The sequence below is a fragment of the Prionailurus bengalensis genome, chromosome C2, assembly GCF_016509475.1.
Source record: "Prionailurus bengalensis isolate Pbe53 chromosome C2, Fcat_Pben_1.1_paternal_pri, whole genome shotgun sequence".
NCBI lineage: Eukaryota > Metazoa > Chordata > Mammalia > Carnivora > Felidae > Prionailurus > Prionailurus bengalensis.
In genome coordinates, this window is record NC_057350.1 from 7,308,273 (window position 1) to 7,333,829 (window position 25,557).

A 25,557-nucleotide genomic window follows, 5' to 3' on the forward strand; every position below is an offset into this window, starting at 1 on the left:
AAGCAACTGATTGAAAGTTTCCCCAAAGTCTCCTCCCCGGATGGTGGGTGTCATTCTGTTCGTGGGCCAAGAATGTCCTGGGCCTAAGGAGGGAACCTAGACTCTATGGTTGAAGAGTTGGAGCTGAAAGTTCTTAGCAGTCTTTTGTTAAGCCTCCCCAAGCGTGTGGTGCAGGCATGCCACAAATAGATGGATTTGTGCTCAGATAACGAGGGGGAAGTTTTGCCTACCAAACAGCCAAACAGCTCACAATCTCTACCCACTGGAGACGGACCCCTCACGTTTGTGTGTTACAGGGTCTGAGAAGCCCTGCTGAGCTATGCCCGGCATTTCTAGCACAGTCCGAGGAGTGCGGACTCAGTTTAAACCCTGCACTTTGTATCTGGGGGAAAACAGGATGGAAGCAAGCAAGGCTTTGGGCCTGTCCATCCGTCTTACAGGCAGGTGTCTGCGTTGCCATGAGATCTCTTGCGATGCGCTGTTCACCTCAATGGACACTGAAGACCGGTACCGTAGAAGAGAGTGAATCTGCACTGCGCCCCCCCCCCCCAAAGCTGCAGCATCAGTATCGCTTGGAAGTTCATTTGAAATATCAATTAAGCGACGAATGGATAAAGAAATTGTGGTTCATATACACAATGGAATACTACTTGGCAACGAGAAAGAATGAAATCCGGCCATTTGTAGCAATGCAGATAGAACCGGAGGGTGTTAAGGCTAAGTGAAATCAGTCAGGCCGGGAAAAACAGATACCATATGTTTTCACTCTTATGTGGATCCTGAGAAACTTAACAGAGAACCATGGGGGAAGGGAAGAGGGGGGGAAAAGTTATAAACAGAGAGGGAGGGAAGCAAACCTTAAGAGACTTAAATACTGAGAACAAACTAAGGGTTGTTGGGGGTGGGGGAGAGGGGAAAGTGGGTGATGGGCATTGAGGAGGGCACCTATTGGGATGAGCACTGGGTGTTGTATGGAAACCAATCTGACAATAAATTATATTTAATAAAAAAAAAATAAATGAAATGTCAATTAAGTTTCACACTTCAGCTGCTGAGTCACAATCTCTCAGGCGCTGCCCCCAAAACCTGGGTCTTAAGAAGAATCCAACTTCCCAAAGGATTATATGGCCAGGGCTTGTCAGCAATGGCTTGGTGGGTTGACGAGGTCTTTCTTGTGCCCTATTATCCATTGGAGAAGCAACAAGTACTCCTTCAAAGACAAATCCTGCATTTTGCATTGCATGTGAGTGTCTAATGATCCAATTTGCCGCTGTGGTCAAATACTTAGCCTTTTCCCTATGTTTCCATTCCATTATTATTGTTTCAAATTCCATAAGTACTAAAAAAAAAAAAAAACCCCTTTTCCATCTCTGAATGTGGTTTGCATAGTTATACACTTTACCCCTCAACGCAGATTCTTTTTTTTAATTTTTTTCATTCCATAGAACATCAACCTTTCCCTGCTCGGCAAAAACAAGTTTAAACAGACACAGGGTTCAACAGGAGACTCATTTTCCATTTTCCATGGCAAAGAATCTGAGCACTGGAATAAGGCAGAGGTATCATTTGCAGAATATTTTTGCAAAGACAGTTTAATTTCCAGCCCTTTATTTGTGAAAGAGCTGGCTAACCTAAATAAAACATTATACATCTGTCTGTTGTTACAAGTGACCAACTTAGCTGAACGTTATTACTTAATAACAGCTAACTTTCCTATAGAGTAAGAGAGTGCGGCAGCTAAAAAGCAAATGGAAATTTCCTTTGGTTTACCACCGTTCGTCTCTCCGTGCTCCGACATGCGAAGAGCTTGGGTAATAGGCATACGCTCCCCTCTAATCACAGCATGGCTTGGATGTGCATTGTTGTGGAATGACTGGTAAAACAGGAAAATTTATGTCTGGGGGGGAAAAAAAAACAACCAACCAAGACGAATTGTATTGCGTTAGCCTCCCTAACGCACTGCCCCCGGTTTTCTCTTCGGGGAAGAGATTTCTTTAACTCGGGGATTCTCACTATTCTTGTCTGGATGAGCTCAAACGTAACACAGAGAAGGCGGCTCAACAGGGTCCCATTCAGATTTTAGCCAAAGAGAATAGAATGCAGAGCGTTTTGGGTTTGTCTGACCGTAACCTGGAACACATTAGAATGAACGCGTCTGCTTTTGCAGACAGTACTCGTAGAGAAACAAATCTTTTATTTGGTGTATTCTGTTTAATAAAACTCAAGCTGAGCATGGCTGGAGCATTAAAAGTGGAAGGGAAAAAAAAATGGGAAGCCAGCCAGGACGGTTCGTTTTCCGTAACCTTCATCTCAGCACTGTTCGCAGAGTACCTCGTTGTTGTTACGATGCATCATTACATAGTTTGCAAAATTTCACGTTGATTTGCCCCTTAACGAGTCTCTCACTCCCTCAGACTCTGGATCCACCACCTTTAACCCCTCCCATTTTCCTTGCCTCACACACATAATATTTTTACTATCGTAAAGGCATAGAGAGATAAAAAAGCGTATCACGTTATAAATCTACATACCGATTTCAGGCTGCCTTGTTTTTCTGGCTGCACGCTGACTACTTTTTCTTCTGTTTAGAATAAATTTGGAATTGTTGGTCTCTATCAATTGATGATTAATGGCCTCGGGGGTGATTCACCTGGACACAAGAGCGGAATTCTTCTTGTTGTTTTCCACGCACACCATTATCATAATTGGAATCTCGTCCCAGACAAAGGAAATTGGGGCTTTCGCTTGATTTGGAACCTAGTTACTTAACAATGGGATCAGTGTCAAAAGATTTTGAAATTCAGTCTCACTGTCGGCTTAAACTTTGACCACGTTTCTCTGATAGAGAAACTGGATATCACAGGATCTCAGGGGAACACAGTTTATACCCAAATTCTTGGATTGTGGTCAAATGACTTGAAGGAATGGTCATATTTCTGAGCTGTCTGCCTGTTGCAAAGTTGAAAACATAGGAGCTTATGGTGACTGAGTGATAATAAGAAAATCTCAAACTTCAAAATCCCTTTCCATCCAATCAAAGTCTGAGACCCTTGGCAGTTAACTAATCTCCATCAGTAAACAGTATAAGAAGACACTTTCTAACCATCTATAGTTAATTAGCTGGAGGACTATCAGCCCAATTTGGGTGATTTTAGGGGTTGCCAGGTAGGATAGGAGATTCCCGGTCAAAAATGAATTTCAGGCAGACCACCAATGATTTTCTACTATAACTATGTCCCATGCAATATTTGATATACACTTACACTAAAATTATTTGTTGTTTATCTGAAATCCATAAATATGTACTATATAGATATAGTACAAAGGAGACCTATATATTTTTTAAGTTAATGTTTATTTTTGAGAGAGAGAGAGACAGAGCACGAGCCGGGGAGGGGCAGAGAGAGAAAGACACAGAATCCGAAGCAGGCTCCAGGCTCCGAGCTGCCAGCACAGAGCCTGACACGGTGCTCGAACTCACAGACCGTGAGATCAAGATCAGAGCTGAAGTCAGATACTCAACCGACTGAGCCACCCAGGCGCCCCAAGAGACCTAGATTTTTATTTTCTGAATGTGGCAGCTCTAGGGAAGAACAAATGTATGCTCGAGGGTAGCTCAGAAGGTCAAAAAAATGTAAAGACAAGTTTACTGCACAGACGACATTCTTAGAAGAGCAGCCAGTACTGGGAACCCTGCTGACTAACGTGACCATTGTAGGATGACAGAGTGGGGTCATTTCATGCCTGGTTCACCAGAAAGTGTCAGAAAGTCTAGCTAGCCGGTCTCAGTTTTCATCTTTTAGCTCGGGGGTCCTTAACCACTTCTGCATTAGGATCCTGGTGGTCAAACTGCCTTCTCAGAATGGGTTTACGCAGATGAAAATGCAAGAAATATGATTACAGGGGCGCCTGGGTGGCTCGGTCAGTTAAACGCCTGACTCTCGCTTTCGGCTCAGGTCACGATCTCACATTTCATCAACTTGAGCCTCATGTCGGGCTTGACTCTGACAGCACAGAGCCTGCTTGGGATTCTCTCTCTCTTTCTGCCCCTCCCAAGCCTGTTCCCTCTCTCACTCTCAAAAAAGAAATAAGTAAACATTAAGAGGGGCGCCTGGGTGGCGCAGTCGGTTAAGCGTCCGACTTCAGCCAGGTCACGATCTCGCGGTCCGGGAGTTCGAGCCCCGCGTCGGGCTCTGGGCTGACGGCTCGGAGCCTGGAGCCTGTTTCCGATTCTGTGTCTCCCTCTCTCTCTGCCCCTCCCCCCTTCATGCTCTGTCTCTCTCTGTCCCAAAAATAAATAAATGTTAAAAAATAAATAAATAAATAAACATTAAGAAAAAAAAGAAATGTGATTACAAATGACACCGGTGACAGTAAAAGGCACTCATTAAAGCATTTACAAAAACACAATTGGGCTTCTTTTTCAAGCATTAATTAATAAGCGCTAATGTTTTGAAAGGGCAGTGAGCAGAAATGGCGTTTCGGATCTTGGAAACAACTGTACGTAAAGCGGAAAGTCCCCCTGTGACCGAATCCCAGTTGGGGGTAGAAGGGTTGCAAAAAAACGTATACATTTTGCTTACAGGTGATTGAGGGTGAACCGTCCCTCCCCCGCCCCAGCCTAGGCCATGGACACTCTACCCCTAGCCTCCCCAGACTCCATGGACCTGGGTTTAAACCCTGCTGTGCACGAGGCCCCACGTGCTGGTCCTGTCGCAGAAATTGAGCCAATGTATTAAACCCTCCCCGACTGATTTCCCCAGGGACCCCCCTGTCCCCTGTAACGGGATTTGCCTCTTCTAGAAGAGTAGCTGGGATACCGAACAACCAGAAGCACAGTCCATTCCTTATCCGGCGGGACATCACCGCACGGCCCGGGGTTGGCAGCGACCGGAACGATTCGTGTGACGGTCCCCGTGGGGAGACGCCCCCTCACCCCTTACTAGGAAGCCACCCTGCGGTGTCTTCTGACGAGGAAGCAAAGGGGGAAGTGACAGCTCAGAAACACACAGGAGCCCCTGTCTTCAGAGCCCGACACATTGCATTTCCCAGAATTGTGAAGCTGGATTTTTACAGTAAATCTACTATTCGGGCACACGCAACTTTATGTTACCATGATTTCATCATAACCCTTGCCAGGAAGAAGGAAAGCTTACTCATCCACAGAGTAGCTGTTCTGACAACACTCCTCTTTATAAATCCTCCCTTCGGCTGCCAGGATAAGTCGTGCTCACCTTTGCAAAGCTAAAGACTCCAGCTCTGCTCTTGCTTCACCTTTCTTCCCTTCGGGATGTGGCCTGGGTGCATCGTGGCCTCTTCCCCCGAGTTCAGTGCCCTCGGGGCTCCTGTCTCCCGCCTGCCACTCCTTCCTGAAGGTTCTCATTCTCCCCTTCTCGGGTTAATTTCCACCTGTTCTTTAAAAGTCAGGTTGAACATTACCTCCTCTGGGCTTAAAAAAAAAAAAAAAGCCTTTCTTCATAAACAGCATAAAGGTTAAGAGTACAGCGTCCTGCTTCTGTGAATAGTAGCTGTGTGACTTTCGACAGCTTACTTAACCCCTCTGGGCTCAGTTTCTCATGTGCGGAATGGTGACACTGAAAATTCTTACACATGATGGGGCCGTGTGAGGTTATAGTACATAGCGTGCTGCCTGCTCACACTAATTATTATGTAAGAGCTATTATCATTAGGTGCTTGCAATAAACAAAATGTACGGAATATGACGTACCAAAAGGAAATTCTGGTTCACACAGACGACAGCGGAGGGTTCTTACTTTGATTATAGCAAGTTCTTGTCAATGAATAAAAAACCATTGCTCCCCGCCCCCCCAAAACAGCAACCTTTATAGACATACACTTCAAAAACATTTTAAAGGTGGAAAGTCGGAAGGTATTTCATCACTCGTTCCTTCATCTGAACGCCAAGAGATCACCGAGCACCTGTTATGTGCTAGGCTCGGCACCGGGTGCCGGAGATCCAGCAGGGAATCCGAGACCAGCGTGGTTCTTGCTTCCAGGCCGTTGATGATAGAGCAGAGAAGGGAGGGATTAGATAAACCGGGAGAGGAAGGTTTAAAGGTATTTGTGGGAAGCCTTAGGGAGAAATTCAGGAACGGATGGGAGAATCGTACTCGGGCTGTGTCATACATCCTAGTCTGGGGTCCCGGGAAGGCTTCCCTGGCGTTAAGGTGGAGACATAAAGACTGAGGAGCACTCGGCAGGTAGGTAGGCGGGCTTGGAGTGAGAGGAGCGTTCTGGCCAGAGGGACACACGGTGTCTGTAAAGGCCCCGGGTGGCACGGAGCTTGCACCTTCCAGGGAGTAGGGGAGTGGAGCGGAGTCAGGCAGGAGCTCGGGGCAGAGCCACACCTCGCAGGACTTGGGGGCTCCCTGAGGACATCGCCTTCATCCCAGGGGAATGAGAAGCATCTCAGGGTTTCAGTCAAGGAAGAGAGGACCACTCCAGCTTTTAAAGTCACCGTGTTTGCCGCAACATGCAGAATCAGTCGGAAGAGGCTAGCATGGATGCTGGAAGGCTGGAGAGCTGGTGCTTTCAGTAATCCAAGCTATAAATACCGGTGCGTGGACAAGGACAGCGTCAGCCGACCGAGAGGAGCGGGGGGCTCTGAGTTACCTCTTCCAGACAGGGTCAATAGGCACTTGTAACAGGTAGGGGGCAGGGAGCAGGTGAGGTCTCCAAAATGACTGCTGATCTCCGGGCATGAAGATAAGGGAGATGGGATGGGGAGGGGGTGCTGTTAAAATGAACATACTCATTCAGAGGAGGCTGGATCTTCCACCGGAATTTAAAAATCATTCATAGATTCTCAGACACCCGTGCTGTTCAAACACTTGGATGGTATATGTGTGCGGAGCTCACCCCTGGTGACCCAGCCCCTGCAGGGGTGAGGTCTGGGGGAGCGCTCCGGGGTAGGGGCAGGACAGACCTAAGCAGAGGTAAGACCTGGGGTCTGGGCTGATGTTCACAAGAGAGGGCTGGGCAGGAGGGATGCCTTTAATGTTTCATCCTGCAAATGGAATTTGAAACGTGTAAGTGGATGAGATTCTCCCGGACACGGAGTGTGGGGGAAGCAGTCCCCGTCTGAGCCTTGGGCAGCCCTGGGGACTGGCAGAGTTGGAGGCATTGGCCAATGAGACCTAGAAGCCACTGGTCCAAGAAAAGTCATCACAGATTTTTAGAGGCATGTCAACCGCCCATCTTGTCGCCCATGCAGAGATGAACGGCTTCATAGACAGCTTCAGACAGGTCACTCGCCGTGGCTTTTTCTGGTGGAAACTGACAAAGTTACACCCAAAGTTTAAAATCTTTATTGAGGGGCGCCTGGGGGGCGCAGTCGGTTAAGCCTCCGACTTTGGCTCAGGTGATGACCTCACGGCTTGTGCGTTCGAGCCCCTCGTCGGGCTCTGTGCTGACGGCTCAGAGCCGGGAGCCCGCTTCGGATTCTGTGTCTCCCTCTCTCTCTGCCCCTCCCCTGCTCGTGCTCTGTCTCTCACTCCTTCCAAAATAAATAAACATTAAATTTGTTTTTTAAACTCTTTATTTCTACTCTTTGACCCAGTGACTTTATGTCTAAGAAGTACGAATTGGGGTTAGGTCCAAGAATGTCTTCTGCATTAGTCACAATATTGAAACATTCAGATCGAGCCGCATCACCCAAAAGAAAGAAACGATTTTACATGTATAAAATATGTATAGGCTAAAACAGTGTGCAGTCTTTGAAAACCATGGCAAAACACTAAACGTGTCCCGTTGAAAACAGGAAGCTGATAAAGCTGGACAGTGTGTTTGCTCCGTGTCTCCCTCGCTAGGTAAGATTAAAATGGAAATGCAGCTAACGTGTTAATAGCAGTTATCTTTTCAAAGGAGAACAAAATTAGGAGCGTTTGTCAACCAGACTTTCCATTTTATGGAGTTAATCTGAAAATTCAATTTCCCTAGTACAGACCATTCCCAAACATTCCAGGTTTTACTGTAAATGAGAAGTGCTCACTGCGCCCTACCGAGAAACTTTCCACACCCTGTGGTGGCCAAACCATACGAAATAATTTACTTTCAGAGACGTTTAGATTGTACCACCCCGAGGACCCAGTGTTCAGCAAGTGTCCAGGCTTATTATTTCACATCAGCTTCGGGCCTCATTTAATCGACTGGGTGGGAAGAGTTTGCATTCCACCCAACAGGTTTCCTGCCCCACGCCTTTGTTCGGGCGGGTCCCTTTACCCCGAATTCCTTTCCCGTGCCCTATGTCTGGCAAACTCCTATTCATCCCTCAAAGCCCAGCTCGAACGCCACCTCCTTCAGCTTCCAGGGAGAGTTCCCCTTGTTCCTTTCTGCTGCCTTTTGTAAGTCGTTCACACCTCACAGTAACACTTAAGTGTGGCTGTACTGTTATGTCTGGGACCCCTCTTTCTCCTTAAACCAGGCTCGGTGAGGGGGTGTTGCATTTAACTTTTTTTTTATTTGATGTTTATTTATATTTTGAGAGCGAGACAGAGAGACAGAGAGACAGAGCATGAGCGGGGAAGGGGCAGAGAGAGAGAGGGAGACACAGAATCAGAATCAGGCTCCGGGCTGTGAGCCATCAGCACAGAGCCCGATGCGGGGCTCGAACTCATGAACCGTGAGATCGTGATCTGAGCCGAGGTCGGACGCTCAACCGACTGAGCCCCCTAGGCACCCCATGGGTGTTTCATTTAACTTTTAACCCCAAGGCCAACACAAGGACTGCCACATGGCAGGGACGTAATGTTGGAGGAAGAGTGGGGTGGCCGAAGATATCACGGAAGTGAACTCCCGGCTGTCCAGACTTAGTATCTGCTGAAGCTCATTTAAAGATATGCCGTCTGATGTTCTGGGTCAGAGGGGAGGCCAGTCCAAGGCCTGGCATGTCAGAGAGAAGAGGGTACAAATATGCCAGTGACCTTGAATCACTGAACTACCAGTGAAGATTTAGACTTGAGTCATAGCTCAAAGAATAGCCTACAAGATCTTGCCTTAAAGAGAAAATGGGTCTTAGGTTTCTCACGCTGATAAAATTGACAAGCGTGAGGGCATAAATATATTCAGTTGAGCCTAACCAATTTCTTTCTATGTGTTTCCTGTTCTGCACACTGGCCATCAGAGGTTGAAGGTTTAAGACACCTTTGAGTGCTAGCTCTCTGTTTGAGTTCTCAGAGCAGGAGTCTCTAACGTTTTGTGCCTCAGGAATCCAAGAGCAAGGACAGAATTCAAGTATTCAAACTGAGTTTGTACTTTATTGTTTTCAACGTTTGTTTATGTGTTGTGTATTTTAAAAAATGTGCATAATATATTAGTACATACTTGTATATGTGTATTAGTACATATATGTACAAAAGTGTATGTGTTGTGCCTGTAAGTCCAAAGTGTTCGTGTATGTGTGTGTGTGTGTGTGTGTGTGTGTGTGTATGCAGTGGGGGTGGGGGACTGTACATTTTTGAATCGAGTGCTTTATTATTATTTTTTCCTGTTTATTTATTCTTGAGAGAGAGACACAGAGAGACAGAGAGAGAGGGAGACAGAGGACCCAAAGTGGGTTCTGTGCTGCCAGCAAAGAGCCCGATGCGGGGCTTGAACTCAGAAAGCAGGAGATCATGAGCTAAACCGAAGTTGGACGCTCAGAACCTCAAGACTGAGCCCCTCAGGCACCCAGAATCCGATGCTGTGGACGAGTGCTTATTAAACCTTCATGTGCAGACAGATGTCCTGGGGATCCTGTTAAAATGCAGATTCTGATTCAGAAGCTGTGTGCTGAGGTCTGAGAACGTGCATTTCCACCAGGCTCCTGGTGACGAGGCCGGCCACTAGCTTTGGTTTGCAATCAGCATTTTGCAACCCGAGTTCCTCATCGGAACTACACAACACAGAACACAGAGCAATCTGAAACGGTTTCAGTGACCCTTTTCTCTCCCATGGTGGCCGTCACCAGCTGATTTCGCTTGCAGAACTCTATGGAGAAGGAAGCTTTACCTCTGGGAGAAAGTTCAAGGTCACTAGCTGACTTCCTTTTTTTTTTTAACCCTGCTTATAAATCACCGCGCAGCATCACACGTCAGTCCCGTGTTTAATAATTCTTTTCCAATGTTGGTTCTCCTTTACGAGAAGCAGAGCTAGAAACCAACGTTTTGACCACTCCTGATCATCCAGGCTCCCATGTTAAGCAGAAGAAAGCTCAGTTGGAAGTTTCTGACTAGGAAGGGCTACCTCCGTGCACCCTCACCCTGATGGGAGGCTGGTGTTGAGTGGGTTGCAAACGTTCTTAGTCCAAAGGAAGAGGAGAAAAAGAACCCACCACATCTGTAGCGCTCAGTGAAGATTTGTGAGTGAAAACACACGTGCACAGACGCACACGATATTGACACAACGATTCTCTTAATTCACAGAGTCTACCCGGCCATTCACGTTCGCGTGAATTTTCAAATATCTGTGTCTTCTCGGCTGCGGGGCTGGTATCCAAGTATTTCCATTCCCTGCGGAAAAGTGACGTGTGATTGAATTGGAACAGTGCTTCCTCCGAATCTAGGCCCACGTCCCACACAAACACAATGCAACCCACAGGATTCAGACTCAGTGCCTGAGATCACGTGTTCAGGATTAGCGAGGACAGTGGCGTGGACAAAGGAGAAGTCCTAAAGGGCCATTCCATTGGCCGTTTGACATGAGTTGGCCCCCAAATGACATCTGGTTGGCCAATTCTTAATGTTCTATCTTGGATCTGTCTTCAGCCCTGATTTCAGTCAAGAGATCCCGGTTTCAGAGGGTGGAATTGGGAGCCAGACCCTGGTTGCAGACGTTGGGCAATGCCCTTTTGTCTTTCCTGCATGCCATCTCTTGTTTCTGTTTGATCGTAGGTAAATAAACCTCATGGAACAAGAAAGGCCAAATGACTGTCTTCGGGTGGTGAGGACAAAAGGTTCAGCTGAGAAGAATGTCTTGCATCACACAGCCTCGAGGACCCCTGGTTTACATCAATATCCCTTGAAGCTGCCCCTCCCCTTCTCAGCCCCACTGCCTTGGCTTAGAGGCACATACTTTCTTTCTTCGGTGACCCCAGGAGGCTCATAACCAGGTGCCTGTCCCCAGTGGCCATCCGTGTGAGGCATTCCCCACGGTGCAGCCTTGCCGATCTCCTGAAATCTCTCCTCCACTGCCCAGCTCAGCGGCCCCGGTTATCTACAAACCAAGGCCTGATCCCTTGACCTTATGACCATGGCGTGTGAGTCCTTTAGGAGCCACCCCTCCTACCCCTGCCTTGGTGGCAGCTTTTCCGCGGCCTGCGCAAGCCATGCCGAATGACTCACGGTTGCCCAAATGGGTTGGTCCTCTGTTGACTGATTCGATACCTTCAAACATACCAGGCCATCTACTGGAAAGCTCTCTCCCCTTCTTCACTCACTTCCTCCTGTCTACCTTTGAGACCTTGCTCATTCTGGGGATGTGCTTCCCAGGTGTTTCCCTACCTGCCCCCTTGTCCCTGTGCTTCTGTCTCTCGGAATATTTATCTCAGTGTGGTGGAACTGTTGGTGGACTTCTGAATATCTAATTGCAGTAACAATGATCAGATTAACAACGGCCATTAGCCGAGAGCATACACATGGCCAGAACTGTGTTGACAGCTCGTATTCCTGAACTCCAAACTTCAGAGTCACTCTGGCAAAACTCTGGTAAAAATAAGGGGCTCGGATGAGTCAGACAGTTCGCCTGAGGCCACGCAACTGGCCAGTAGTGGTGACAATATTTAGATCCTGGTCTGACTCAAATTCCGGCTCGTGCATCACCCTCCATTGCCTCCTGTTGGAACATAAGCTCTCATACCTTATGTTGCGTGTGCAAATATCGAGGTTCCAACAGGCCCTTAATGTTTATGAATGAATGAATGAATGAATGGGTGAATGAACGGAAGCAGAGGCATTTTGGAGTCTTCCGGTGCTGAGAAAAGCAGCCATGGGTCTCAAAATGAATGCTCCCATATATTGGTGTATTGATGAGCGAAGCGGAGGAAGAGTACTTTGGCTCGGTCCACTCACTGCTGAAAGACTCAGGGGGGACCATGCCTATGAAGCCAGTGTTCCCTGCAGGGTCATGGTGCTTCCCTGCACCTGCCTGAAGCTGCTGCGATGCCTCTCTTCTTTCTTTCTATGAGTGACTCCGCGGCCACCCAAGCCTGATGCCCGTCCGCCTCTCTCTCCCCACTTCCTTTACAATTACAACACATCGTCTTCGGTTCTGCCTGCAGCTAAGTCTTGTTTCCATCCCCTGCTTCTCTGCCCTTTCAAGACTCTACCCTGCTCACTGTTCCTGACCTCCTTTCGGCCCCTCTTTACTCTGACTCCCCTTTAGAGCCACTCTCCCTTTCAAAAATGATGACGTGTCTATGTCCGTCCCCTGAGACAGCCCTCAACCTGGTTTTCATGTCTTATGTGACATAAAATCTAAATTTTTTACCCAATGTCCGAGTTTTCTAGGTGAGACCCCCCTGGCTGCCATTTTGGGCACATCTCTGGACGTTCACTCCATCATCCATGCTTCAGTGATGGCGAAATGCACTTCTCCGCACACCGCGTGCTGCCCCACATCTTTCTACCTGCCTTTGCTCCCAGTGTGTCCACTGCCTGAAAGGCCCATGTGAGCACAGATCCCCCAGCCGAAACCCCGTGATTCCCTTGCTAACTCCTCCCACTGCAGGTTCATCTAAGACCCGCCTCTCCTTTACTGCTCTAAGGTATAGTTCACTCACTTCGGTATCATGACTTTCTCTGAATGTATCTGTCTCCCCTTCTGGAAGGTGAGTTCTCTGAGAGCAGGGATTGGGCCATGTTCATCTCTGTAGCCACAGAAACACAGTCCCTGGCATATAGTAGGTGCTCCAAAACAAAACAAAACAAAACAAAACAAAACAAAACAAAAACTTTTGATGACTCATCCTCAGGACTCTAAACGAGTCAATAGATTGATAACCAATCCATAAATTAAAGGATGAATGAAGGTCAAAGACATGGCCTAAAACATATGAATGGTTTCAACATACTTATCATTAGACGTGAAGCTTTCTAAATTCTTTCTTTGAAGGGACTTACCGTCACGTATTGTCCTATCTCTGCGAGAAGTGAGTTTCCACCGTGCTACAGTTCACCGGGTTAAGGAATGCTTCCTTTCATCTGTCCTGACTCAGACGCTCCCGGAAGCGGGGAGCTTCCTCTGTTGATGACCCTCACTTGGTGATTCACTGATGTCCTCAAAGAGTACATACACAGATGTTCAGATACGGCTCTTCTCCCCAAGGATGGCTTGCTTTTTTTTGGGAATGATTAATCATACCTGTAGTTGCTTGAAGCATTGGAGCTTTCCACTAAAGAAGTCTAATTACGTTCGCATGTGCTTTGTTTCCTTCCTTGTTTACCCCGCTCCCCGTACACACACATACACAAAAATCAGCCTGGAAACTGTGGCAGAATCCTATTTGTTTTTATTCACTTGGTGGCCTTTTTCGCAGCTTTCTCGACAACATCTTTCAAAATCCCAAGGATTTCACTGGAAGATCATGGCTAAGGTCAGAAGGAAAGGAGGGAAGGCTCATGAATCCACACGGCGGGTAGGCGTTTCTTCCAATCTCTCCCCTCGCCCTCCAGTCCTTCCCTCCATCCACCAAACCATCGCATTTGATTCCCAGGATTTACTTACTAAAATCAAAGGGGCTAAGCCTTATTTTGAGCAGCCCATCACCGCCTCCTCAGTCGTGAGAAATGGGACCTAGTTTCCAATGCTATTTCTATTACCATTTCGTAAAATATGCAACGAATGATTGAGGAAAACTAAAACGACACATAGTCTAGGATTAAAAATGGTGCCATGGCCTTCAAACTCCAGTGGGACAACCCCTCGCTCTGGGTCATTATTTCCTAGAAGCTGTGAGTATTCCTCAGTGTCTCCTAATCACCAATATATCATTCACTCTCACTCACTCACTCACTCACTTATTCAGCAAGTATTTAACACTATTATAAGAAAAATACGGTCTTATGCCTGGTCCTGGTCCTCAAGTTTTACCATCTAATAGAGGAGATGACATATACATGAATTGTTATAACACCAGGCAGAGTAGGATCCTTTCCGGCTAACTCTTAGGGACATGTAAAAACTCCTATAATACAACTTATGATGTTTATTGGTTCATGTGTTTCTCCCATCCCACAAGTCTGCAAGCTGCATAAATACAAGGACTGTGTCTTATTCTAATGCTCTGTATTGTCCTGATCTAACAGTGTCTTCCCAGCTGACGTGAACGAATGTACTATATAGAAACATAGGGAAAACGTCCCAGAAAGGATCGATTCTTTCCAACTGGAAGAATCGCAGAAGTCTTTGTGCATTTTCTGTAGGAAGAGGAAATAGGAGAAAGGGAATTTTCTGTGAGGGGAACTTCCCAGGCAAAAAAAAAAAGGATGATGTGGTGGCAAAATACTTTCTTGAGTAGGTTCATTTGATTGGACCATAGGTTATATCAATAATTCCAACTGTGGCTGCATATAAGAAGCCTATGGAGAAGTTTTTAAATGTCTTAATCCCTTGGCTTCTCCACACATCAGCTGAATCAGAATCTCTCATCGGGGGGAGGAAAGGAGAGACATATTATTAGGAGCCTGAGTTTCGGTACTTTTTCAAAATTTCCCGTTTGCTTCTAATGTGTCCTGATGGTCGAGAATCACTGTGGTGCCTTAAGAGATTAAATAGGAGGATGGATTAAAAGCTCAAGTGGAAATAGATTCGATCTGTCGACAGGTAAAAAGAAGCCAGGCTCATGTAGCAAGACAGATTGAGATGAAGAGAGTAGATAGAGAGAGATAAGATAAGATGCCGTTAATGCAATAAAAATAAAGCAATACACGGACTCCAGGGCATCGCCACCTTGGCTTACCAACAGGTAACACTCACACACCTGTTAGATGTGAGGTGGTGGCAGGGGAACAGGAGCTGCTTTGTCCCTGGATGAAGAAGAAGGCTTGAAAGACAGAGTATTGAAGGCAACGCCGTGAGATTGGCTCTCCTCGTTCGCTTTGAAGCGTTCTTCTCTAGGAAGTAAATTTGGGGCTGGCGATGAAGCTTTGGGAATCGCCGCCCGGGAGCAGACGTGAACCGCACGAGTCAATGAGATCTGTACCAAGGAGAAATACCAACGGCGGAAGGAAGCTGCGGGCTGAAGCTAGGAGACAGGCCACACTGGGGAGGGACTGGAGGGCTTTTCGGAAATGCAGCGGGGCAAGAGCAGCCAGAGGGTTGGGCAACCGTGTAGTTCATCAGAGTGGACAACCAGGGAAATGAGATTTCAGGAAATAGGACATGATCTAGGAGTTGAAGATTTGAGGGTGGACAGGAGGCACTGCTGCTCCCAGGGGTGAGTCCTGGAAAGGAGGGGGGACCCCTGTTTCCCTAAGAAAGAAGGGAAAGAGGAAAGGTTACACCCACTGCTCATGTACTTATTGAGCACCTACTATATTTCCGGACTCTTTCAAACACTGGGGACACCACGGTACAAGCAGATGCTTGTTCTCATGAAGCTTCTGTTCCAGATGAGGGGGAGGGGAAGGAAGGTAGGAAACGTTATGGGAAAACACTGAGCAGTGGAAGATGAACGTTGCTGAACTGTACCCTTGGTCCAGGGAACGGACTAAGTATGGTCCTCTGGGGAAATGTGAGCAGGGCGGAAAGATGTGGAAGAAACTGGGGCTAGCTCTCAAGAAGCCAGGAGACGAGACGAGAGAGGAAGGGGTCTAAACAGCCGCAGGACCCGGTCTCTTGGCTACACCTGCTATGACTTCGCAGATGTCGATGCTGAGTACCTGGGAGCCCCGGCCGAGTACAGAAGAGGAGAGGTGCCCGGAGCCGGGGACCGGCGAGGCCTCATTGGTAAAAGGTGACCGGGACTTTGGATTACAAATACCACGGTAGAAACATAAACCTCAAAAACCCGCAGAATGTAAATTCTCAAGGTCACGGCGCGCTCATCGGCTCGTGGAATCCATACGGTAATTGAGCACATTAAGAAGCCTACTAACTCTGCTATTGAGTTTTAGAAGGGCTATAATTTAGTATCGCCAGCTATCAATTAGGCCTGTTTTCCTCATCTGGAAAATGAAAGGGTTGGGCGAAATGGCCTCCAAGCTCTCTCCGGCATGGGCAGCCGGTGAGCAGCAGAGAAAACGCGAACATCTGAAACTCGGTTTACTTCTTTAACGTGTACATTGAATGTGTGACTCTCGTGTCAGCTGCACAGCTAACACGGCTCTGGGCTGACTAGGCCCTTGGTCTCCAGGACCATCGTGGTTTTAAAGATTAATCGCCCTGTGAACACACACAGCCTAAGTTCTGCTGGGAGAAATCTCAGGTGTCACGGGTAATTGACAAGTTGTTGATAGGACATTGGAACAGACTGACAAGAAAATTCTTAGAGACCAAGGGGTTCTAGTTATTTGCAAGCTGGGGAAATTGATTTGTCAATATCGGGGAAAAGGGGGAGACACTGGTTAAAAGACGCCAAGGAAGGAAAGAAGGAAGGAAGGAAGGAAGGAAGGAAGGAAAGAAAAGGAAGGAATGGAAAGGAAGGGAAGGGAAGAAGCTTTGCAAATATTGGAATGAATAGGTAGGTATATGAAATAGAGTTATACACATATGAGTCATCTCTCAGAGCTAAGATGAATTTACAGCAGTCTATGTAGGATCTTTCTCACTCCCAAAAATTGTGACTTAGAGTTAACCAGGCCTGAAGCAGATCCTAAAAGCCTAAGGTAAAATGCTATCAATTGGACAGTCGGTAAGGATAACTAGACTACTAGCTAGCTATCATCACTTACTATTTTAAATACCTTCCCCCTCTTCACAAGCCATGCGGTTTGTGGATAATACAATACACGATATTGGAAGAAGTAAGCCTCCGTATGTGCTTGTTCAAACAGCTGCATTTGTTAGACACCTTGCCATTGAAATCAAGGTCTTTAAGGCTCAACCATCAGTGCTAATGCTGCAAGTTATTTGTTTGTGAATTTAATCTGAATTAAGAGCTAATTGCTATTTTTAGAAGCATGCCTGTTCTTTACTAATAGTTGTATACCCAAAGCCTTCGTTCAGGAAAATAAACTGGGGCTTCAGTCTCTACAGCATAGGGTACAAGTATTCATCACTCTTTTTCCTCACGAGGTTAAATACTGTCTTTTATTTGCAGTCCCATAGCGTAGTGCCTACTCACATTTAAGCACTAGAAGTTTCAAACCCGGGAGTTTTCTTCAAATCAGTAAGATACATATTAGTTGAAATGGAAAAGAGTGGAGAGTCGGGGGAAAAAAAAATCATGCCTGAGGTCACGATGAATCATTTTGGTTGGACCTTCCAGAAATTCCCTAGTCTTTTGAGGTTTGGATGTGTTATTTTTCCCTTCCCTCCGTGGCACCCTGGGTGGCCAGCAGGAAGCACTCTGGGGGCCTTACCTTGAGTCCAGGTGCTGGGACCCAGCTCAATCGAAGGTCCTGGAGATCTGGGGCAGTGACCAGGGGGCCCGGCTCTGCAGGAAGGACCTGGGACCAGGTGTGCAGTCCAACCTTGGGCCGCATGCTCACGGGATGGCCAAAGCTGGGTAATGGAGCCTTCCTCACCCACTTCCATGGTGGATGAACAGCAGAGCCTTTGGCCCACAAGGAATTCCAGCCCAGGACTTTGGATTTTATGGGTGAACGACAGCCCCCTTGCAAAAAAAGAAAAAAAGGTACTTGTATCTGACCTGGCTCCAGATTCTTTTATATGCTGTTTGCTATAGAAACTGCCAAGCAGAACCACTGCCTGGAAGGAGGCACAGCATTTTCTCATGCTTCATGGGTGCTGGGGACACTAGCAATTCTCCCTCTCGCCTGGATTCTCTCCCACGGGGCTCTGGAGCCTTGGGAGGTTATCTGATCAAGAATCACATTTCAATCACTCTCAAAGCTGTCGTGGGCCTCACACTCTCGGTCACGGGCCCGATCGCGGTGCTAGGTCACAGGTTGCGTGGTTGGTTTTCAAGACACCAAGCTACTGGGGCACCTCAGTCAGTTAAGCGTCTGACTTCGGCTCAGGTCCTGATCTTGTGGTTTGTGAGTTCGAGCCCCGCGTTGGGCTCTGTGCTGACATCTCAGAGCCTGGAGCCTGCTTCAGAGTCTGTGTCTCCCTCACTCCCTGCCCCTCCCCCAATCTCTCTCTCTCTCTCTCTCAAAAATAAATAAACATTAAAACACCAAGCTACCAAGCAGCCCCTTGGGGTGGAGAATTATTGTAAACAAATGAGAACACACTAGAAATTTCCCATGACTTTGGATGGCTCTCATGTGCCATCATTTTCGATGACCTCCATATGCATTTCTCCAGATGTTTCTTCTCTGCCAGTCTGTTCCCATAATGACCTCTGGACAGGATGTGGAGTACCTGCCCGGAATAATAACGACCAGGCCTGCAGCCAGGTTGTGGACAGTTGTATCGGGGAAGCATTCTAGTGCACAGGCTCACTGCTTCCTGACTAGAAAATACTGACATGGTGTTCAGCTCAGTCCTCAGAACATTCTTTATAGGACCATCCCTGGGAATGACAGTGTTCAGGGAAGGAACTATTAACAAATGTCAACAGTTTAAGGGCAGCACGGATTGTTTTCCTGTGATCAACCTGTCTTCTCTCTCTCTGTCTCTCTCTCTGTCTCTCTCCCCACCCCACACACACACCCTGGTTCAATTTACAGTTTTTGACAAAATCGGATGAATCATCACATATTCAGTCAATATTATTCCATGCTCAGCTTTGTCTCGAGCACTTTGGTGATAGAGACGCAACATGAAATAGTGAAAAAATATAGGGTTGGAGCCAGACAGACTTGGGTTCAAATGTCAGGTCTTCTGATATGACAGTGTGGGGAGAGGGGAGGCCCTTAAAGTCTGGAAGCTTGTGCCAAGCTCAGGAGGGACTCATCCCGAGGACAAAGGGAGATGCCCTGTGGAAAGTACTTGGGAAAGTGACCTTGGACAAGTATTCAGTCTCCCTGATTGTCAGATTCCTCCTTTCAAAAAAGGGGCGCCTGGGTAGCTCAGTCAGTAGAGTGTCAGACTCTTGATTTCGGCTCAGGTCACGGTCCCAGGGTCTTGGGATCGAGCCCTGTATTTGACTCTGTGCTTAATGTAGAGCCTGCTGAAAAGTCTCTCTCTTTTCCTTTGCCCCTCTCCCCTGCTCACACTCTCTAAATAAATAAATAAATAAATAAATAAGGGAGATAATAAGGCTCACCTCGCATTAGGATCATAAACAGCCAGCCGAATGCACCCAACACAGGGTGCAAAGCAGGACCCTGAGAAGCATGGCTGGCTGTCACTCGGTCAAGGGCGAGAGGCCCCCAGACATCAGGGGCGTGTCATCTGATTGGGGTGGGAGGCAGCACCTGTGCCCAACAAACAGCCACTCGGGGACCCAACATATGAAAAGGGCTTCATTGCCCAGAGACATTCTGGGTTGGGTTCAGCCCAGAGAGAAGGAAATTCAGGGAGTCCAGAAGTGATGAGGCCCCTGTGGAAGGGACAACCGAGCCTCGTGGGCCTTGAAGGGAGGGTGTTGAAGGCGGATAACAAGACTGGAAGCATAAGGAAAGAACGGCGGCCTTGGGGAAAGAGGCCACACCGGCAAAGCCAACAAGGTGAGGTTGAATGCAGAGCAACTGAACAGAGGGCCTGGGTGAGGAGGGGAGCTTGGGAAACGGAGGTCAAGTGACAGCGTTGGCGATAAGCAGGTCGGCTAACGGACGCCCTGGTCTGTGCTCGTGACCGTCCGATTCCGGAAATCTGGGTAAGACGGCTGCCAACCGCACACGTCCCCAAGTCCTAGGGACACCTGGTGTTTCGGTGCCAACCTTCCTCTCTGTCTCCTTTTCCCTGATTTTAGAGAGCACTGTGGTTTCTTTCCCGACCAGGCTGTGCAGTATGTACTCAATTTATAGTTTACAGGGATTTCTCACACACCCATGTATGTTTTCCACTGAAGTCTGTACTTTTTCCTAGACCCGCCCGAATTCCAGAGCATGGCTCATTTGTACGCCAAGTTCATAGTATTTCTCTTTGTCACTCTCCTCTTCTTCTAAAACCTAGGAGAAAGTTACCTTTTTAATGTTTCTGCGTGTTTTTAACAGCAAAAAAAAAAAAAATGAAGGATGTCAAAAAAATAATTACAAGGGTAATTTCTGATTCAATCTGCCTTGAGAACAACCCCGTCAACGGGCTTCTGCCAAGTCTAAAATCTTGTTCATCAGAGTTTGAGTAGCTACAGGGGCATGATCCCTTTTATAAGTAAAAGAATAATAATAAAAAAAATCTGGTTGAAGATTTTGTAAGAGTGGTGACCTAGCCTCTGGAATTCTGGGCTCCTTTACAAAGTCAGGAAAACAGAACCATATAAGAAGGGAATTAGGTCCTCGGGGAGGAAAGTCAGCTCACGTGGGTCATTTTGAGAGTGGTTCTATCTACTGATGCCTAGAAGACAGAAGAGCCTTCCCTGACACGTTCGTCCAAAGCGTCTTCTCTGACTCCCTGGTGTCTCTATGGCAGGCATTCCTCCAAGTTCACGGATGAGAAACAGGGAAGTTGGGGACGAGGCAGAGGCTCACACAGCCCGGAGGTGGGGGCTCCAGCCCAGGGTTTTCACCTCCTTTCACTACCCTTCTTCTTGCCAGCCATCCTAAGGAAGTGTGCTCACCTCGGGCTGGGGGGAAGGGGGTGCTGAAGAATCTGTTGGGGAAGTGGGGCCCTGGGGTGGAGACAGAAGGAACCAGTCTCTGTTGTTTGATGGCTTCCCGTGTGCCCCAAATATGCGAAGACACCGGGGCTCATAACACCAGTGCACGTTACCCTAGGGCTCCATGGCTGGGAGTTCACACACTTGGATTTCACATACGGAATATCTGCTTCCAGAATCCAAAGTCTCTCGTCGTGAGAGCATCCTGCCTCTTTCTTTTTGAAAAATTTGTTTTTAATGTGTATTTATTTTTGACAGAGAGAGAGAGAGAGAGAGAGAGAGACAGAGTGTGAGCGGGGGAGGGGCAGAGAGAGAGGGAGACACAGAATCCGAAGGAGGCTCCAGGCTCTGAGCTATCAGCACAGAGCCCGATGCGGGGATCGAATTCACAAACCGGAAGATCACGACGTGAGCCGAAGTCGGACGCTCAACCGACTGAGCCACCCAGGCGCCCCTTGCCTCTTTCCTAACAGAGTGAACTTCTTTTTGTCAAGCTTCCACCATTACCTGCCAGGGGCTTTTTCTCTCTCATCTTTTGTTTCTTTAAGGCTTCAAGAATTCTTATCACATATGTATATTCTCCTTTCCAGAAGTTTCTGAAATATTACTCGTTTGACTTTTGCTGAGAAAAATTAAGGCTTCCACTCTTTGAATCCACGTATGCATTTTTCAAAAGGGCTATAATACTGCACTTTGTGTTTTGCTGAAGTTTTGTTTAATCACAGCACGGCACGAAACACCCAGAAGGTATTCCCCGCAAAATAAACTTCAAGCTGTAGGTTCAGTGCCAACAGCAGCTAATTGTTCTGAGGGAACTGGCATTGCTTGCTCATTCTCTCTCCCTCGTTATGACTGTCTTTGTCAGATCCTGCTTGTGTTCACAAGGTCGCTGATCTTAAGAAAGAATAAACTTGAAAAGTCTTGCTTTAATCATGGCAGTAATTAGCAAATTTGGACACTGCATTATCTTTCCCTTTTTACTGGAAACACATTCAAGCATGGGCTTGTCTCTTTTCCAGGGCGTCTCAGGAAGACTGAAGCTCATAACTTGCAAAAACCAGGTATCCATCCAGGTACGAAAGAGTCTGAGTTGCTGGAAACTTCCTTCAGGAGCACACGTCAGTGCCCCTCCCCACGAAACCTATACGTTTACAATCATGATAGAGGTCGATTTATTGGATCACTTGGTTGACTTTCAGGAGGAGAAGGACCAGGCTCGCCACCCTTAGAACGCAGACTGGAAGAGAAGAGACTTTCGCCATCGACGGGCTCAGAAGGGGCCATCCATCCTGCGCTCCTGAGGACTCCGATTTGCCAGCCGCAATAATCTCTCGGTCCTCTGAGTGTTTACCTGGAGTGTGAGTTGGGAAGAGGCTACCGAGCCCTCCCCACAACCTTGTCTTGTTGGCATTGTCAGACCACCTGCTGCTTCTTCCCCTCAACTTCCAGACCTGCTTCCTGCCCGCTCTGATAAATGAGTCAAGGCGGCATCAGTAAGAGCATCTCCAGAACGTTCCTACCGTCTTTTGCTACTTTGGTCTGCCGTCTGCTTCTCTGCTGAGTCCTTCTCTTTGATTCTCTTCCCGTGCGGTGGACTTTTCCTCTTGTCTGCGTCCGCCCTCGCCCCCCACTGGTTATGGTCCCCAGGGTCCTGCGGTCACCCTCCTGCACTGCTCTTTATAGCACGTCTCGTGTCCTCTACCTGACGCTCTTGACCACGCCTGGTCCCGTTACGTTAACTGTTGTTGACCGACAGCACAACTCTGAGAACAACTCTGTCTTTCCCTGGGACGCCCCTCCTCGAGAAGTGCCCAGAACTGACTTGTCCCGAACAGAAATCATATTATTTATCTTCCCCAAATGCAGTTACTCCTCCCGGTGTTTGGTCCCAACAACGGCATCCTCGTTCTGCCACCTGTGAAATCCTTCCCTCCTGACTAATGTAGTGCGAGCCCTTCTAACGGACCCTGCCGGTGCCTCCCTTTCCCCTTCTGTTACCATGCCGGGCCCCAGGTCTTCGGGCTCTCTACTGGCCTCTCAACACCCCATTCAGGCAAGTCACGTGGCCTGCATGCCCAGCCTGATATCCCTAGAGTGCAGCTCAGAACCCCCCAAAACCAAAGCTTTCGGTGACCCCTCACTGCTTACCAAACCGGACCCCAGACAGTCCTTGGCAACCCGCCCGCCCCTGAGGCTCATCTCCGGAGGCTCGGCCCTTAAGGCTCTGGCCACTGGAGGCCAATGACCTTGCGTCAGAGTTGGCTTCACCCCTTCTGAAGCAAGCCACATACCCTCTGCACCCTGTTTTCCCCCTCTCGAAAACAAGGCTGATAGCAAAGCCCCCCAGGTAGGATAGACAGTTGTTGTGAGGATTAAGGTGGACCTAGAACCAAGTTGTCTTTAGTGAGCTCTCAGCATCGCCTTGACCGTTGCCATCACTCCCCACCCCCACCCCCCTCCTCCCTGGTGCACCTGCCATTCTGCTCGCTCTGATGGCTCCTCCCATCCTGACTTTCAAAGTCCTGTCCACTCGCCTACACTCTCTCAGATTCCCCAAGGCCTTTCCCGACCGTCCCAAACAGATCTGGTCTTCTCTCTTGACTATCCCCGACCGCTAACCGCTAGCCTGGCTCCTTGTGCGATTCTGTTCTGCCTGGTGCCACAGACATTCTGCGGCACGAGTGGTTTCTACTATTTCTTCTGTTCTGTTCCCACCCGTACGTCATCACAGAAGCCGACTGGGGGGATCCCTGTGATCAAGGACCGCGTCTTCTCCCGCGATCACCCAGCCTCCTGCCCAGCTCGCCAGCAGCACACACGCACTGGGCGAAGGGGCTTGGGGCTGGAGCCCAACTCTCCAAACTCCTAATAGGAGTTGATTAAAAACTCATTCAATATACATTCCCACCAACTTTGGGCCAGTGCCTCATAGACCATTTCTTCAGCTATCAAAAATTAAACAAAGGGTGCTGCAAAAAAGCGAAGTTTAGAGAACATTCCCAGGAGGCTGGGCTGGACAGGCCAATATCCATCATTATAAAATTTATTTTTAATTTTTTTCATGTTTAGTTTTGAGAGACAGAGAGAGAGAGAGAGAGAGTCTGGGAGGGAGGGAGAGGGGTAGAGAGAGAGGGAGACACAGAATCCGAAGCAGGCTCCAGGCTCTGAGCTGTCAGCACAGAGCCTGACGCGGGGCTCGAACTCACGGACCGCGAGATCCGTTCATGACCGTTCCGCTCATGACCTGAGCTGAAGCCAGATGCTTAGCCAACTGAGCTACCCAGGTGCCCCTACAAAATTTATTTTTTTCAATATACATACCCTCACACAGCCTCACACTCCAAAATGCCATGTACTGGCATAGGCTGCTTCCAGTCGGAGTGAGATGCATTTGATTACAATCACAGCAAAGAGTCTCTTCTAAGGTTTAGTCCCATTAAATTTCATCCTCAAAATGGAGAAATCTTAGAAAATTCTCTTCGACTTAAAATTTAAAACACACTGAGAGCCAAATACCCTGACTGCCACAGGTACACTAACACAGGCCTTAACTAAACATAGCACTTGACAGAGACTAGAAACGACGTGATGCCTGGGCCTTGCCCCCCGGATTGGCCACACCCTGGGTCAAATCCCCCTCTGCCTCCTGGGATTGCAGCCACTTCCTCCTCTTTCTTTCTTTCCCTTGTTTTCATCCCCAGGATCCAACTTTCAGTGCACGCTCCCATGCCAAAGCCATGGAGTTTTATTTCAGTGTCCTTCTTTCCAAAATACTCTGCGTGCTGCTCGCTTTCCCCACATGGGGTTTATTCAGCTACTTTGTGGTAGGTGCCTGCTGCCCCATTTAAGCACTTCTAGCAGCCGGTCTATCACGTCGAAACATTCACCGAGGGAAAAAAATGCACCAGGTAGTAGTTTTCAGATACATGCTATTTTAAAACACTTTGGATAAAAAGTTCTCTGTTGGCGTAAATGCAGGCCACGGTTCGGGTGAGGATGTAATTATAGCAAAAATCCCACCTTCGTGTCAATGCCTGTTGACTCAATGAGGATCGCCCAAGGAATGATCCGGACCAAGCCCTGGGAGCGCCAAGAAAGCATCAGGTAAGTCTCCATTGCCACAGAGCTTACAACTAGTCGGTAGGTGAGACAGACACATAGGTTGCCTTGTAACGTAGGGTTGAGTGGGGTGAGCCAGCTCGTCCGGAAGGGGGAGGGACGTCTACAGAGGGTTCCTAGCCCAGGCGTGGCCAGTCATAGATGGCCTCCTGGCAATGGTGCCAGACCCGAGTCTAAACCGGTGGAGAACATTTATCACCTCACTTATGGACGAGCAAATTATACACATAGTGACAATTAAATTATAGACAGTGATTTTAAAAAAGAAAGATCTGAAGAGCCAGAATAGACACGATCTTTCAAAAGAATCATAAAAAACGATGCCTGTAAAACTCAACACTGCAAGGGCCTGATTGATTCCCAGTTTCAAACACGAAGTGCATTTAAAACTCACATTTAATTCTGAGGCCCCAAACGAGATTCTGCCACTGAGGGCCTGCCTACGTTCAGTTTGCAGTTCTCAAAAAGCAGACAAAACTCGGGGCCAAATCAGGTCGATCAGGTGAGCATCTGACTCTTGGTTTCGGCTCCGGGCATGATCTCACGGTTTGTGAGTTTGGGATCCTCTGACTTCCTCTCTCTCTGCCCCTCAAAACTCATATAAAGTGAGCAAG

General features: G+C 47.9%; 1 protein-coding gene across 2 annotated transcripts in view; it reads right to left on the minus strand.

Moving 5' to 3' along the window:
• Window positions 1-25,557, minus strand: part of KCNJ15 (potassium inwardly rectifying channel subfamily J member 15) — a 46,077-nt gene that overhangs the window by 13,427 nt on the left and 7,093 nt on the right. Inside the window, exon 1 of one of the 2 annotated variants that reach the window (XM_043593600.1) lies at window positions 5,235-5,405. The exons of the other annotated variant lie outside the window; for it this stretch is intronic. The gene's annotated coding sequence lies outside the window, so the exon portion shown is untranslated. Of the gene's footprint in view, window positions 1-5,234; window positions 5,406-25,557 lie in introns of those variants that run through there. 2 annotated transcript variants of the gene reach the window in all.